The sequence below is a fragment of the Convolutriloba macropyga genome, unplaced genomic scaffold (assembly GCF_964194025.1).
Source record: "Convolutriloba macropyga unplaced genomic scaffold, txConMacr16.3 SCAFFOLD_6328, whole genome shotgun sequence".
NCBI lineage: Eukaryota > Metazoa > Xenacoelomorpha > Acoela > Convolutidae > Convolutriloba > Convolutriloba macropyga.
In genome coordinates, this window is record NW_027453198.1 from 1 (window position 1) to 5,608 (window position 5,608).

General features: G+C 60.5%; 1 long non-coding RNA gene across 1 annotated transcript; it reads right to left on the bottom strand.

The window, feature by feature from the left end:
- Positions 1–3,377: 3,377 nt before the first annotated feature.
- Positions 3,378–5,264, bottom strand: LOC142358124 (uncharacterized). Its single transcript, XR_012761760.1, has 4 exons — positions 5,224–5,264; positions 4,850–4,966; positions 4,035–4,145; positions 3,378–3,480 (listed from the first exon to the last, which is right to left on the bottom strand). It is a non-coding gene; the product is annotated as an uncharacterized LOC142358124 (long non-coding RNA).
- Between the last annotated feature and the right edge of the window lie 344 nt (positions 5,265–5,608).

The following is a 5,608-nucleotide window of genomic DNA, read 5'->3' on the forward strand; positions in this document are numbered from 1 at the left end:
AAGACCAATGTGGGTGGGAACCGAGCATGAGTGGGAAGGATTGGCAGGAGATGGAGAGGAAGTATTGTGTAGATGGACAACTGTTGCGAGAGGAGGGGGTTGCTGCTCTATGGACTCTGGAGAGGCCTGGCTGCGGAGGTTGATCGGGGTGCTTACCAGTTTCTGCGGGCGCTTCCCTCCGGCCCCCTTGGGCGAGCTCGTGCCATATTCTTAGAGCCATGGCGTGACGGCCTTGCTGCGCACACAAGAGAGCGAGGGCGTGGCTCCTCCCCGCGCCCTGACAGCCACAGGCATATAGAGCTCAGGATGCCGGCAAGGGCAAAGCTGGAAGGGCGGAGGGCGGGAGAGCAAGAGAGCAGGAGCTGGAAGGGAGGGGTGGGGGGCGATGGAGGCTGGAGACTCCGCTAGGAAGAGCCACAAAAATGAAGATTGGAGGGAAAGATGCACTGTGATAGAAAGGCACAGACACCCAGACAGTAAGGGAAGAAGAGAGAAGGGTGGCAGGTGTGGCTAGGAGATCGGCGAGCCCCGCCGCTCCCCCAGACAGGGGGGAGGGGCGACGCAGCTAAGCGGAAGCGAGGCAAGCAGTGTGAAGTGGGACAGGACGGGCACCTCGAGCACGGCCTCCACATCTGAGACAGAGATGAGGTTGGGGTAGGATACGAGCTTCTCCAGCCCCTCCACGTCCTCAACGTCGATGAGGAGCCGCAAGAGAAGCGTGTCTATCCCATCCGCCGGTGACGCACCAGCTGTGTCCCTGACCTGTGGGACGAGCACGGCCCCGCAGCCCAGCAGAAGTCAGATCTACTGAATCAGCGGCACCTTCGTGCCACGCATGAGGCTGGGCTGGCCAAGGACAGAAGGAGACGCATTGGAGAAAAGGGATGTCAGAGCAGGAAGAGGGATGGATGTTGCCTCGGAGGGGTATTCACAGACAATCACCGGCCGCGGACAAAGATGGGAGGGAGGAGTAGGAGAAAAGGGCAAGCATGCAGCACAGAGTTAGGAAGAAGGACCATGGAGGAAACAACGGATTCAGAGGTACGAGTGGAGGCTCCTGAATGGGCATCTGCTGACGGAGACGCAAAGTAAGGTAAGCGAAGGGAGATCTGGGAAAGGAGAGGGCATGGAATGTTTGATAGGAAAGGGTCGGACGCGCATAGAGAGGCGGGGCGCGGAGGGCGGGACACAAGCGGGATGCACAGGAGGGGGCAAGACAGGGGTGCAGGAAGGCTAACCTCATTCAGGTACTCTGCGACAAGCTGCTTCGCTAAAGAAATTTTGTCAGCAACAGCTCGTTCCTCCGTTGCCTCCGCAACTTTCGATTTCACCATTGCCCGAAGCTCCTGTAAAGGAGGGGCAACGCCCCACAAGTCCGGGACTGCAGCACCCTCACCGCCTAGGTCGGTGCTGGGCAGCCAGGCTGCGGCGGCCTCCGGGAAAAGCGGGAAGAGGTGCACGGGGCCGAGGAGAGACAGCGGCACGTCGCGCATCACAGCAAGCGCCTCCCTGAACCGCAGGTCTGTGAGGCCGAGGGGACCACAACAATCATAAGGGGCTGTCGCCAGGCATCGGCCAGGGTCCAGATTCAAGCCTGGCGGCACTGCAGTGCCAGTGGGCGAGACAGCTTGACTGATCTCCAGGTGCCCGTGCGTAGGCTAAGAAACTCGCCAAGCTCATCCCCTATGGACCGCCCTTCTGCCGGTGACTCCCACCCTGCTCCCCCGCGTGGGCACACTTGATCCTTTGCGCTCCCTTCTTTCCTCGCTCTGTCACGCACTGACAATTTGCCAAGCCATGCCAAGACGTTCGCCCCTGCCCTCATCACCATGCCCCTTTTCTCCTTCCCTCCTTCCCTTGGTGCTTCCTCCTTCCTGCCTGCAGGCAGGATACCCAAGCGGGATATCCAAGCTCGGCCTCACCGTGAAAGAGCAGCAAGGCGGACTCAGCCAGCACAATGTCCCTCCACAGGGCCCAGCCCCCCTCTGGGCCTGCACATTCAGCCAGGGCCTGCGCGGCCTCATGCTGACCCTCCCTCAGCAGCTCCCTTGCTTGCACCTCCAATCCTACAGGCTGTAGCAGGCGCACTCGTCGGCGGCTTGCAGCGGCCACGCACGAGCCGTTACTAGTGCCTGCGGCGCAAGCCCACGCCTCCCCGTCTGCGACGTGCCCAAGACAGGATGTGAGATACTGTAGCGGGCCAGGGCTGTACATACAGCAAAGCATGGAGAACTGAAGAGAGCAGAGCAGTTGAGGCGTGAGATATGCGTGCATAGAGAGCAACGAACAGAGCGTGAGACTGGGTCTGGGGGAGACAAGGCCGACACGAGATCAGGATGAAAGGGCAGGGTGGGTGTCAAACTGACCCTCTTCATAGAGACTGCAAGGAATGGTCTGCACAGGTGCGGCAGTGGCCTGTTCATAGATGGTCACCCCAGTGCCGCAGACAGCGAGGATGTATATTCCGCACTGAGAGAACGCCAAGGGCTCGGATGGGAAGGCCAGGGTCCCGCCGGTGGGATTGCCCTCGCTGTTGACCACAATCCCTACTTGCTCCTGGAGGGACAGGCATGCATGGACAGTCACGCATCAGCCGAGGGCTTTGGCAGACACACACCGGCCGAACACGGTGCAGAAGCGTGGGGTTGGGGCAAACACGAGCGAGGAGGGGCTGTAGATTCCCGCAAACATTTCAGAGGTGATGGAGAGAAACGGAAGACGCCATGGGTGCATGCCACACAGCAGTGCCACACGTGGCTGGGGCAAGACCCGCTGCAGGCGAGTCGACGAAGGGGGTGCAGGGGCCGAGCAGAAAGAAGGGGAGAACTGTGAAGCTGGGAGAGAGGAAAGTCGGGAAAATGGAAGGAGGAATGCAGCAAGTCAGGGATTTAAGTAGGCAACGGACATACGGAAGATAAAAGCGAGATTTCGGGATACAAAGAACACATGGCCATTTGGGGGGGGGGGGGGGGGGGGGAATTGGCGGGGGATTGGCGGGGGTGCGAGAGACAACGCAAGACGGGAAAGGGGCAGAAGGCGAAAAGCAGGAAGAAGGAGACGGGGAGGTAAGACAATTGTGGGCGCGGGTGAGGCGAAATAATCCGGGCGGTCCTGTGATCGGGTTTAAGGGGAGAGACAGAACACATCCGAGCCTGAAATGTCCGCTGTCTCAGGCATGTTTCCCTCCCGTGCACGCACCATCAGCAGCATGGCAGTCGAGGAGGCCGGGAAGGGCGCCAGCATGGGCGGCCGTGGCCCTGGCTGCCCTGCCACGGCCGCGGGCAGGTCAAAGAGAGGCGTCAAGGAGCCGTCCCGCAGAGAGACGACAATGTAGCGGTAGTTGGTGGCAGCGATGATGCTGTTGCCCGTCCATGCCAGCCGCCTCAGGCTGTGGCTCTCTGCATCAAGGTCCAACGATTTCACGAGGAGCGCCGCCCCCACGGTGGCTGCCCCGTCTGAGTGGGTGGTGCCGCCACGGACCTTGGGGAAGAAGCATGGACACAGGCTTGTTGTCACGCTGCCAGCGAGCCGGGGGCCATGGCATGGGGAACAGTGATGGGGGGAAAGACTACTGACGCGAAGCTCGTCTGGCCAGAAACAGCAGTCTTGCATGCTGGCTAGTGACAGAGCTGAAGCTCCCGACTGTCTTCCTGCAGCAACGGGGGATCCGCTCCCCTCCCCTCCCCTTCCCTTCCCTTCCCGACGCTCGGTGAGCGGATGAGCTTGAGCTTGACGGGTCATGACGAATATACCGAAGGGAGAGTTTGCTGTCTCTGTTCCACACTGGAGACATGCCTCCGCACCTTCCCTTCCCCGGCGATCAATTTGCGATTCGACAACGGCACACTCTCGCGCCCACATATCCCTGGCCTGTGTGTAGCCTACTCAGCGATGCGTAGAGCGGGCTGGTAGAGACGGGGGGGGGGGGGGGGGGGGGGAGGTAAAGAGTATGACCCTCTGCAATGTGGTGGCTCAGTGGCCACCACAGAGGCTTGCAAGCCGGAGGGAAAAGGGGGGGGGGGGGGGGGGTTAACCTTGAAGATGGACAGGCGGGCCCGCTTCTTGGTGGTGAGCACGACCTTGGTGGCGACTGCAAGCCTGGAGGGATAGGAGGGGCTGTGGTCGGAGCACAACGCCGTCGCCCCCTGGAGGACAGTTTGGGGTGGGGGGGGGGGGGGGGGGGGGGCAGTGAGTGCGGACGCGGAGGCCAATGACGGTGCGGAAGATGCGCAAGGCTACTAGAGAGATTGGGAAAGTCACACTTCGAGAAGCGAATGACATGTGACAGAGTGACATTGCATACAATCTCATCTCAGCAGGTTCAGGTGTCTGAACCGACTGTTTGAGTACCGCCAAAGGGGCAGGGGGGAATAGAGTTGGCATCGGCGCAGGTTTGTCCCCGCGAAGCAGGAGAGAGATGGAGGTGGGACAGGGGATTGGTGGGGCTTCGCCTCATGAGGTGCGGTCAGAAGAGGCAGGAGGGGATCCTGTGGATGGGTGTGATAAACTCAGAGGTGCGAAAGGGCCGTGTTCAACGATCAGACATCCTTCCCAGTGCAACGGTGGGATGCAGATTGTTGCGTCAGGGAGCATCCAGCTGGCCTCTGTCGATGTCCCCACCACGACTGGGTGGCATCTGGTGCAGTAGGATTGAGAATAGCTAGGGGAGGACACAGAGTAGACGATGGCAATGCGTGCATGGGGTCGGGGGTGTCAGTGGGTGTGGGGGCAGCCACTCCTGAAGGTGGGAGTGAGTGCCAAGTGTGCCAAGGTGAATATCCGTGCAGAGGGACAGCGCCACTATGTGTGTGTCTGTGTGCAATGACGCAGAAGTATCAGAGGGGTTCACCTTGAAGCTGCTGAGCTGAGTCTTCTCCAGGGAGTCACAGTCCAGAAGCCACACTGTGCCGTCGGCCAGAACTGCCAGCCTCCTCGCGCCCTCCAGATGGTAGATGTCCTCCAGCGGCTAACGCCATGCATAGTGTCCCATTGGGAGGGCAGGGGAGCCAGCGCAGAGGGTAGGGGAGGGGGGGGTGGAGCTGTCAACCTCTGCGCCGCTCTCCCTGTCGCACCTCCCAAAACTCTCGGATTCGAAGTCTGCCAGTGCCTGTCTGCCAGTGTGCCCCGCAATCCAGACAAACCTTCCCCTTGAGAAACGCAAGCCTCAAAGTGCTGGCCGATGAACTCGCGGTTTCGTGATGTGCTGACTCTGAGTCGACTTACCTTCTTGCTGACAGCTTTCCTGGCTGACAGGGAGCACCGCAGGCTCGCCTCTCCGACCTCAAGGCGGTGCTCCTGTATTCACAGGGCACTGCAGTCTGAGTGACAGTTCCTGAGACTTGACTGCTGATGCTGTCTGACCATGCGAATATGCCGCTGTGCCATCTCAACGGGCGGGGACAACCAGCCCCATCACAACAGCCCTGGACAGGATCCTGTCCTGGATTGTGTCGCATCTGTGTGGCGCAGGGCATTGGAACGGCTCTGCAGGGGGCGGTGGTATGGAGAGAATGGCAACGAAAGATGCGTCTCATGGGAGGGGATTGAGGAAGGGAAAGCCAAGGCGGTGCAGAAATTGAGAGCGCCGCACCAATGAGAAGGACGAGAT